Source organism: Drosophila takahashii, chromosome 3L (genome assembly GCF_030179915.1).
Source record: "Drosophila takahashii strain IR98-3 E-12201 chromosome 3L, DtakHiC1v2, whole genome shotgun sequence".
NCBI classification, from domain to species: domain Eukaryota; kingdom Metazoa; phylum Arthropoda; class Insecta; order Diptera; family Drosophilidae; genus Drosophila; species Drosophila takahashii.
Genome location: NC_091680.1, coordinates 16,743,890 through 16,754,450, shown reverse-complemented (window position 1 = coordinate 16,754,450; position 10,561 = coordinate 16,743,890). Strand labels below are relative to the sequence as shown.

At 35.4% G+C, this 10,561-nt stretch overlaps 1 long non-coding RNA gene across 2 annotated transcripts; it reads right to left on the bottom strand.

Moving 5' to 3' along the window:
* Nucleotides 1–7,596: 7,596 nt before the first annotated feature.
* Nucleotides 7,597–10,329, bottom strand: LOC138912824 (uncharacterized). 2 transcript variants are annotated; one of them, XR_011418379.1, is made up of 2 exons: nucleotides 10,218–10,329; nucleotides 7,597–7,764 (listed from the first exon to the last, which is right to left on the bottom strand). It is a non-coding gene; the product is annotated as an uncharacterized lncRNA (long non-coding RNA). The 2 variants fall into 2 exon arrangements; XR_011418380.1 differs by lacking the exon at nucleotides 10,218–10,329 and adding an exon at nucleotides 7,826–7,849.
* Between the last annotated feature and the right edge of the window lie 232 nt (nucleotides 10,330–10,561).

Here is a 10,561-nt window from a genome sequence, read left to right as displayed (position 1 = left end):
TTCAATGTAAAATTCCCCGTTGGGCCTTGATCCTTCACCCTACCTTTGATATTTCACTCCACTAAATTATTTTTGCGCGCGTTGGAAATAAATTCCCGACAAATGTGCGAGACAAACAATAGCGAAAAGTTGGCAGAATAATCAATTACAGCAAAAGGCAGCAAAAACAACACACAGAAGACACACGTCGGGCCAAAGCCAAAACAAATATTTATCACAAAATGAGAACCCACGGCGACGGAAACAACCGCAACAAAGTTAATTTAGAATACTTAAGCGTAAATTCGGTGATTATCAGCAGAGAGCCGCTTGTGAAGAAATGTAAATGAAGAGCGGATGTAGAATTATTTAGGGGAAACCGGGACAGCGAAAGGCTGAAGAAGTGGCGACACAGTAGCGTCATGCTGTCGATTAGTGAATTGTAAACACCTCGCGGTCAGCGAATTTGCATAAGTATAAACGTATTTTTCGTAAGAGTATCGTTTAAATGCATATGAGTAACATATACAGCCTCCCAGATCTATGGGTTCGAATGTGTATAATGTGTTTATTTATTCCAAATGATTTTTTAATATTTGCTTCCTCGCAATAAGTAGATACTTAAGTTTTGGAAACGACTACTAAGTTACTTTTAGTTAAAAAGCTCGTATTATTTTATTGTTGCCCTTTTTAATATTTAAAAATATATCAATAAATATTTTTTAAAAATTAAGTTTTAAAAAAGTCAGTAGAATAAAATACTTTCAATTCAAGTAAAAATGTTTATAAAAAATAACATTTTTTGAATCACTTTAAATAAGTATACAACTACAAATAAAATACAAATATTCTATATTTTTAAAAAATATTATAAAAATTGACTGTGAAGCCCAACAAATGCCCTAGCCTCATCTACCCCCTTTTAAATTCGATAGGTATTCCAAACTCAAACCGAAAACTGTCTCTCCATGGAAATGAGCTGTGGTCAAAAGGTCAGACAGTTTATCGGGCATTAGTTTCGGCTACTTGGGCTACTGCCATACCCAACTGCATAAAATATTCAAAATTTTAATTAAGCAGCGTGAAATTTATGAACAGATGGCCGGCGCTCATAACTTGCTGGCCAGATAAATATATATATCTGTATTCAGATATGCCCAGTATTTGTGTATGGATATATGTTAATGCGGTCAGTACTAAATCATAATTTGTCAACAATTTCGTTTATGCAAAATAATTTGGCTTTGTTTGAGATTTGTATTGTTGTTTGTTGTGGGTTGTTTAAAGTTATTTTTTTCGGGTTTTGCTTTGGGATTCGCTCCTCTCTCTCTTCCCTTCAAATTGCATTATTGTTCGTTTTCCATTTGGCTGACTGTCGGTTTTGTTGGCATTTTTTTTTTTTTCGTGCTTTTGCACTTGTCAAAATTATAAATTGTATCTGTCAGATACGCGCTCATTAGCATCGGGAACTCATCCATTCAAGCCAAGAAGCTGGGGATTCGGATTATTCTGCATCTGATGGAAACTTTCCTTTGCCCTCGGGGCGAATACACAATTTCTGTTGTTCTGACACATTTTTTCTATCTTGTCAACACACAAACACACCGATAGAGAATCGAGTTAATAATAAATGGCAACAACAACTCGGTGAAAATTATTTGGAACACGTCAAAATATTTCAATTCAGAAAGAGAACTTTTTGTCGTTTGTTTGTTTGTTTGACAATAAAGAACTAAAAATGATTTTCGGTTTTTCCATTTCCATTTACGTGTGTGTATAAGTCGGACATTATTAATAAGTGGCAGTTTAACAATTTCACAGTTCCTAAACAGATCAAATAAAGATATAGACAATATACATATACATATAGAGAGAGAGAGAGAGAGAAAGATAGAGAGGGAGACACCACCTTTGTGGTCTAAAAATATTTGAAATTTCGTTTGATTTCTTTGACAAATGCGTTCTATTTAGAGTTATGCCATGGATCATTTGCTTTGCCCGTGCGGGGGCTGACTTATAAAATGAATGAAGGCCCGTTTATGTGATAGATAATTTTGGTCAAGAAATAAAACTGTGGTGGCTTAACACTTGTCTGTGATTGATGGTCGTAACTCTGTCTGAAATGGGGATTTACTGAAGCTGAAAATTAAAAAAAATATTTATTAAGCGCAATTTGATGCTAAATATTTTGGAAAGCTTTTCGAAAATTGTATTATTTTTGTAATGATTTCATATATTTCATACTGCAAAAATAATGTATTTTTGTAAATATTTAACATTTGTTATAAGCGTATTTTTATATTTATCGCCTTAAAAAAATAATTTTTTAGAAGGACTTGTTCTTATATGATTTTTTCCTTATTTTTCCAGACAGTCCTAAATTTTTTTAATCCACTTAAATTTTGAATTCAGCTCAAGGCTTGCCACACTTATTTTGCCTCCGTAATCCAACATTTGGGCCACCCTTGCTAATTTATTCATTGATTGCTACACGAGTTTCCTTAAGCTAAGCAACCCCCCTCTCAAATCGCAACTGGTATTCAATAATCTTCAATTGTTTATTTGTGGACCTTGTTCCACATTATTGCTCTCATCCAACACACATTTTCCACTCATTCTCTCGACGAGAGAACTCAACTAAATCTGCGGCAAATACAATTCGAATCGAACCGAAAAATCTTTACGAAAAATTGCCCTCCAGGGTGAATATTTAAACGAGCTACAAAATATTTATTTATGCCCATTCGCTGTGTGTGTGTGAGTGTGGATGTGAGTGTGCTTTGGCATTCAAAGTCTAATTCATAATAGATTCATGTGCTGGGCGCTTTGCTTTTGCTTTTGCTTTAGCCCGGCATACGAGGCGTATAAGTAATAAGTTTTTATTTGGCACTTGGCTGCCAAACGATTTGTAGTTTTGTTGTTGCTGGCGTCATTTAATGGCTAACCAATACGATGTATCTGTGGAAGACAGACAGGCCGTATAGCTTTGCCTGTATCTGTATCCCGTATCTGTATCTATAGCCGTGCACTGGTGTCTTGTATCTGGTAGCTGAGGTACATTTCTCTGTATCTGGCAATCTTTGTGCTAAAATTAATTTGTAGAAAAATGCGTGAGTTTTCCCTCAGCCACCACTCGCTTTTCCAACCCCCGCGCCCCGACCGACAACCGCCCACCCCACCCCCTTTTCCTTTTGCGGCTGAGCAGGCTGGCAGCAAATTACGAGAAAATTAAATGTTGATTTAATTTTGAAAAGCAATTTTTCATTTTTAGCCACACCGACGAAGCAGCGAAGCAATTGACGTACGTATTTGATTGTATCTGTGTCCGTTTGTATCTGTATCTGGGCATTTGCATTTGTTTACCCCCACCCCGTTACCCGCCACCCCTTCCTCCCCCTCCCGCGCCCCTTTGCACCCTCGTCGACCTCCGTTTGAGTTACAATTTTTCCGTTGTTCACTTTCGCACTTTGCACGTCGCGTTGTCGCTTTGTTTTTGGGGTTCGTTGGCTGAACATTGGCTCCGAAGTATAAATAATCGCCTATCGATAAAGTAGTGCCTTGAATAATTTTGTACTCAAAACGGAGGTTTACAAAATAAAATGCTTAAGAATAAAAATATTATTATTGCTTGATTTTTTGAAATTTTATTTATAATAAATTACGAACCTATAATTAAAGTTTTTTTTTAGAAAAAGTTGAGAATCACTACAAAAACTTATTTTTAAGCTATTGCTTTAGAAAATATCTAAAAAAGGCCTCCAAAAATAGATAACTTGTTTAATCTTTAAGTCCGTTTAATCCGATACTAATTTAATTTGAGCTTTTTAGTGACCACCCACTTCTTGAATTAACAACAGTCTCCAACAACAGGTTCTCCTTCCCCAAAGCCACGCCCACCTGTTTCTCGTTGTTTGTCAGCGGCTGCGGCAAACAAAATTCAGCGGCACAATTCAAAGTCAAAGGCCGTAAAAGGTAAAACCAACTTTGGCTTGATCCATTGAACCCGTTGGTTCTTTAATCTTGAAAAGCCATAATTGAGGGGATGTAGAGGGGGTGCGTGTGATAGCAACTGCTAATACCAATTAGTGTTTGACGTTAGAAGAAACTGGCAACGAGCTTTGAGCTAAAGGAAAAAAGAGCGGCAGCAGAACAAAGATTTATGATCTCAGAAGTTGGATGAGAAAATAGAATCAAAGAGTTATGGAGGGGGAATTTGACAGCCCGAAGAAGCTATTTTTGTATGCCTAACTAGTTATTCTCGATAGCAACATGTTACTTTGCAATCATAAGTTTTGTTAAAAAATAAACAGTTTTGAAGTTTGTATTTGATTTTTAACTACTTAGTGTTTTTTGTTTTGTTTATTGCTTATCTCCATTTTATAGTGTAGAATAAAGCGATATTGTTCATTTGTGACATAGGAATGCTACTAATATATAATTATTAAAAATTTCTTATTTTATTATTTTTTCTCCATTTTATCGAATATATTATTTGTGGTACGCCTTACACCCATTTGAATACAAACAGATTGATTTTATTTACTTATGTTTGTTTTAAGTTTAAAATGTCAAATCCTTTCCTATAAAAGTACTCTCTAATTGATTGGCTACCGTTTGACTCCACAAAATGACGTAAATTATTTACGTTAGTGTCAGCACAAAATAAGTTAACAAGTCCAAGCAGTGGGTAAACTTTTTGCTTTGGTTCAGTTTTTTACCATACTTTGCGTTGTCTCTCTCTCCCTCGCTTGTGTATAGATTTTTATCAAGTTTGTTGTTCTGACAAATTAAACTCTTCTTGTTGAACCAAAAAAATTCTTCATTTTAATTTTTTTCAAGTTGGTTTTTTGTTTTTGCCTTCACCCGGTTGTAAGGTGTTTGAGGTTGTTGTTGTTGGGGCTTTGGCTTCTGGGTCATCGCTCTTAAAATATTTAAATATTTTTTCTTACATTTTTTTGTGGCGCGACGTTGTTGTTTGTGTTTCACCTGAAAGTTGTCTTTGAGGTTGGTTCTCGTTGCTGTTTTATATTATTTTTTATTTTGCTGCTCGTACCTCATCACATAGAAGACAGAAAGTACAGCAAAAAAAGCAACAGAGATCCACACACATGCCATACAAGTCGCTGTGGTCGTTGATCCGGCGATGAGACAGCGAATCGGTGTTTTTAACTGATTTTGACAGCGCCATAGGGCGGCAAATGCCAGTTTTCATAGGGGGAGGAAGTGTCGTGGTCTTCTATTTTTAAGCCACGCTAAAGTGCGAAAGATAAACCACGAATTTTAGTAGTAATCGCGGGAAAAGGTAAGTGGAAAGATAAAGTCTTTGCGATGACGAATAACTCACAGTAAGCAAAGCTAAGTATGTAATCCGTTTTTTGTGGAAAATATTTACCGAGTAGATTAAGTTCTTTAGGTGTGGACAAAATTGATTCTGTACACTTTTGGCAAATACATATAAAAATAATAAATATTTTTTTATAAATATTTATTTTTGTAAGCTTATATGTAAATGTAGGAAATTGGTAGAAAAAATACCAAAATATTTAATATATTTATTTTATATATTTAATGTACAATTTTTCAAAATGTTTGGTTATTGGCTTTTACGACTATTTAGACAATAAAAATCTTCAGAATATTATAATGCTATATTTAAAACAGGATCTCCCGACTTTTCTCTCGGGAAATATACAGCTCTCACAAAAATAGTGGCACTTGCGTTTTCAATTGATGCGGATCATATTCCGATTCCTGGAAAAGCGATAAAGCGGCAGAATGTTGCAATTTCTTCGTTCCCGGGGCATAGACGTACTCATAGGTAGGGCTATAGTTATAGCCATATAGACATCGCCCCATCTGCCGCCGCTTGCCACATTCATCATTCTACGGCTGAGCGAGACAAGTGCGTGCCCAGTTCATTACGTTGATGATGATGCTGCACTAATATAAAATGGTATACGATCTATGCGAATTTTAAACTTAATTTATTGTAAGTAATCTTGTCATATCTTGAAATAATAAAACAAATAAAAGAACATAAAACACCATTTTTTCTGTATTTCACCCAAATAAATAAAACATTAAATAAAAAAAATTTTATTTCAAAAAGCAAATTGATGCTACAAAAAATTCAATGTATATATTTAAAAAAACCCAAAATTTAGTTTTAGAAAATTGACTAAGACTTTATGGATATATTTACAAATACTTAAGTATATACATACATTTTTGCCAGTGAATTTATGTGTAAGATGAGGGCGAGAACTGTGGAGCACCACGATGATGGCGAGGAAGATGCTGACGCAGTCTGGTGGTGATGCCTTGGCAACTACTTTGCACTTTGCCAGATACTTAACTCGCAGCTATTTACAAGTCATGCTTGCTGCGAATTCGCTTGACTGTGCACCAGGATCCCTCGAATTGCACCCTGCAGCCCCCCGCCTTTTGGGCAGATGAAATCTGTGCATCTTGCACCTATTTATATTCGCATTTATAAATAAAATGCGATGCGAACGAGTTGTTGCCGTTGTAATAAATATTCCTGCACACAGTGCGACAAACGAAACGAGGATGGGTACATATATTTATATTTAGCCAATTTTCAACGCTTGTTGACAAAACTGTCAACAAAATGCAATGCAAAGCGTAATAAAATTGTACAAGATGTTCCGATGGGCCCAAAGCAAAGGCAGAGAGGGAAAAGGGCGAACCGAAGTTGGGGTAAGATAGACAGATAGACAAAGTTGCAGTGTGTGACAGAAGCGAAGCGAGCAATTGTCACATTACGTATACGCCGCGGGAGCAGACAGTGCGGCACACAGAGCGGCAGATACATCTGCGGATACATCTGCACACGCAGATACAGATACAGAAACAGATACTCAGACTCAGACAGCACGAGCCAAGAACATATGTTCGGGGAGATGTTAGCACGGCGAACGAATGAAAATGTCAGCTGCACATGGAGACAGCGCCACGTTAATACGTTAAAATTTCCCTTTTGGCGACAGAATTCCAATTCCTTGGAGGGCTAAATAATTAATAAAGGATTTCTTCATGAAATTTGTCATAGAACGCATTTTATAACTTGAATTCAACAAAAAAGTACTTCTTTGATAAGAAAATATCTCAAAAATGTTGAATTTAATTGAAAATACAAATAATTATTTTAAAAATATATTTTTTGAAATTAAAATATAGTAAATAATATTTTCCAATTTATATAAAACCTCCAAGAAACTATTTGAATATATAGTTTTTTCCCTTTCGGAAATTTCCATCACCGTCACCCCTTCAATTAACTTTTGTTTGGCAACCAACAATATCTCATCGGCTTATATCACTCAACGAAAATCTGCATATATGCACGCCGAACTCTCATTAGCTCCAATCGATCACCTGATGATACGATACTCAAACAAACATTCCCCATCCCGCGCCACTCGATTTTAACCCAATTTTTTCCGTTGCCCCAAAAACCGAGGAAAGATCGAGCAGCGGATACATTATAAACAATTATTTATTATTCAAAGCTCTGGCAACCACTTGACACATTAGACCAAGATGATCAGTCACCTTGGCCAAAGGCCCCCGCCCCGATTCTCCGATCATCCGCCCCCAAAAGATCAGCACGAGGCGCTGAGACTTGTGTTCGACCGAAAAAGTTCAACTTGGCTAATAAATTTTGTGTGTATGTTGCTTTTTGTTGCTGGCCCGCTCTTGGCCATAAATAAAATCTACAAATATTTGACTGAGGCGGCGACGGTCGAGAGCGAGCTCATAAATCTGTAAATAAATTAAATAAATTCTTGAAAAATATCAAAACGTATCAATAAAAATGCTCAACAAGTTTTGACTGCCGCTGTTGCTGCCGCAAGATGAAAATTAAAATTTACATTTGCATACACTGCGGAAAAATGACGGGGAAATTGGAATTATATATATATATATTTATATTTATTATTAATAACTTGTGGAGTTAACATTATGAAAATCTAAAATTTGCATCTAATTGGTTTGACAAAAGGTAATACCAACTTATACAAAAAATAAAATTTCATAAGGAAATTTCATTTTTTCAAAATTAGAACATGTATCAAAATCAAATCAGTTTAGTAATGAGTACGATCAAATTAAAAGTTTTGATGTTAACAAAAATATTACTACAACACTTTTTGTTCTAGAATTTTACCGCAATAAATATTATTTACAACCAAAGTTGGTAGTATATTTTTTTTATCTGTATAGCATCGGCGTTGCGTCGCTAATTTGGCGTGTTAATTGCGAGCGACGAGCCGAGGCCGCTGTTGAACCGAACTGAGCCGAAGCGTGGTCATCCGAAGATCGTATCGCCCTCTCGCTCTAGCGGGCTCGCCCCGTCTCTTTCTTCATACCCCCGCCATAATGTGGGGTCCCATAAATTTGATGTGTTTTGTAGCAGAACGAAACGTTTAAGCCGCAAAATGACAAACAACGAATTAACAAATTAATAAATAATTTTTTTCCTTTTTCTGAATATTTAAATGGCAGGGGCGGTGTCGTTGTTTCGAGATACAGTATCTGTATCTATGGATCTAAAACTAATGTGGCGCATAAATTTTCGATACTATCCACACTGCCACGCCCCCTAAGCAGTGGCAGCTGCCCACCTTTTATGCCCGCTACTGCATATTAATTAAAAATGAATAAAAGTGTTGGCGGATAGGTGGCTTTTAATTGCTAAGGAGGGGGCGTGACTAACAATGATCGCAACAAGTTGTCGACAGGTACCCCTTCGTTTTTTTCCTGCCACATCAAATCGATTTGCAGCGGCTGATGGTTTAAATTAGCCAGCCGCATTTAACCAGAAGAAGCCATCAAAATACTTTGTCGTTAGGGTCTCCTCTCAGTGGGACGTAACCAAATTCCACAGCGTGAAGGATTGATCGATAATGAAGTGTCTGTTTTGCAGGAACTTTTAGGAGCGGTAGAAAACGATTATATTCAGACAATTTCATGGGTTTTTTATGCTAAGCCTTATAAATGTCAGGTTTTGATTTATTTCAAACGAGCTTTATTGAAATAAGATACCCAAAATGACTGCATCAATTTGGCATCAAACATTTTTAGATTTATGTAGGTACTTTGTTGATCCTTTATGTTATGTATTTAATTTTTGGCACATAAATTTATTTTTAAATTATCTTTTCTCGATTCTTCATGTTATAATTAAATAATTTTGGCTGTCATTTTTTGTTAATTTAATTTGAGATATGTTAAATAAGAGATTATGTAGAGCTGAATAAGACCTTAAATTAAGTTCAAAGATTCGCTTTGGATTTTTTAATAATGATGAATTATAATAAACCTATTGACTAATTATGTTATTTTTAAATTTAAAAATGAATATTGCGATAAATACTTAACTTTTTTTAAACTTAAGTCTTAACTTTGTACTACTCAATATTAAAATCTGACAATTTTAGACAATATTTATAATATTCTTGTGATGGTGGTGATCAAAATAATTTCAATCAATTTGAAGAATTTTCTACTAAACATTATTGTTTTGTTTGGAATGTAAATGTCTTGTGTGGGCAATCAAAATAGTTTCGAACACCTCCGAGAATTTGTTCAACCGATATCCCTCTGACGCCCCTCCTTGACCATTTTATTTTCGAAATTCCCTTATTTGTTTACCCACGTATAAAATGCGTTTTACGTTTGAATTATTTATAATTTCCTCAACAAATTATAGAAGCAAAACAAAAAAAAACACAATTTTAATTCTAATGAAAAAGCGCTCTCTCCCATTTGGTATTTGGCAAATAGTTTATGTTTCCATATTTGCATTGTTCTTGTTGATTTTTCGGTCGTCAGCAAAAAATACACTGTATAGAATCGTATATGTACTTTAGATGTGTATTGAATTTTATGTGGATATGGCATATGTACTTTTTATATGTATATGTGCATTGCATGCAACACTTTAGCACTGGCAGAGGGAAAAAGTAGTTCATTGAATGTTTTCAACTTGATTTTTATTTGGTGGCCGCTTAAATGATTTATACACAAACACAGAACCCGAACCGAAACACCAGCGGAATGGGATATACGAGTATATATATATGTACGTATATCTATATATATGTTATTCGGGGTGTGCATATAGATGGCCGTTCAATTGGCGCAAGATACAGATATAACCGATGTACAATATATTGATTGCACATATACACACAATGGCCCAAACTACTCACACTATTTATTTATATATATGTTTCGGGTGTACAATGTACATCTATATGCTCGTATATCTGGCATATCTGTGCACTCTTGTATCGGGCCACATTTTGCGGCTAATAATAACTTTAAAAACGAACTATTTTGTTGCCTTTAGAGATTCCCCGTGGTTGTTGTTGTTTGCTCTGTGGCTTTTAATATGATTATTGCATTTCGAGTGTAGGTATATTTGTTGCTGCTTTGCGCCATGTGCTTTGATATTTTATTGAAAAGCGGCAGAGAGAAAAAAAAGAGGAAATTTCCCTCTGTTTGTATTAAATTTTATGCACAGCTATTTTGCAAACATTAGCCAGCCTGTCCA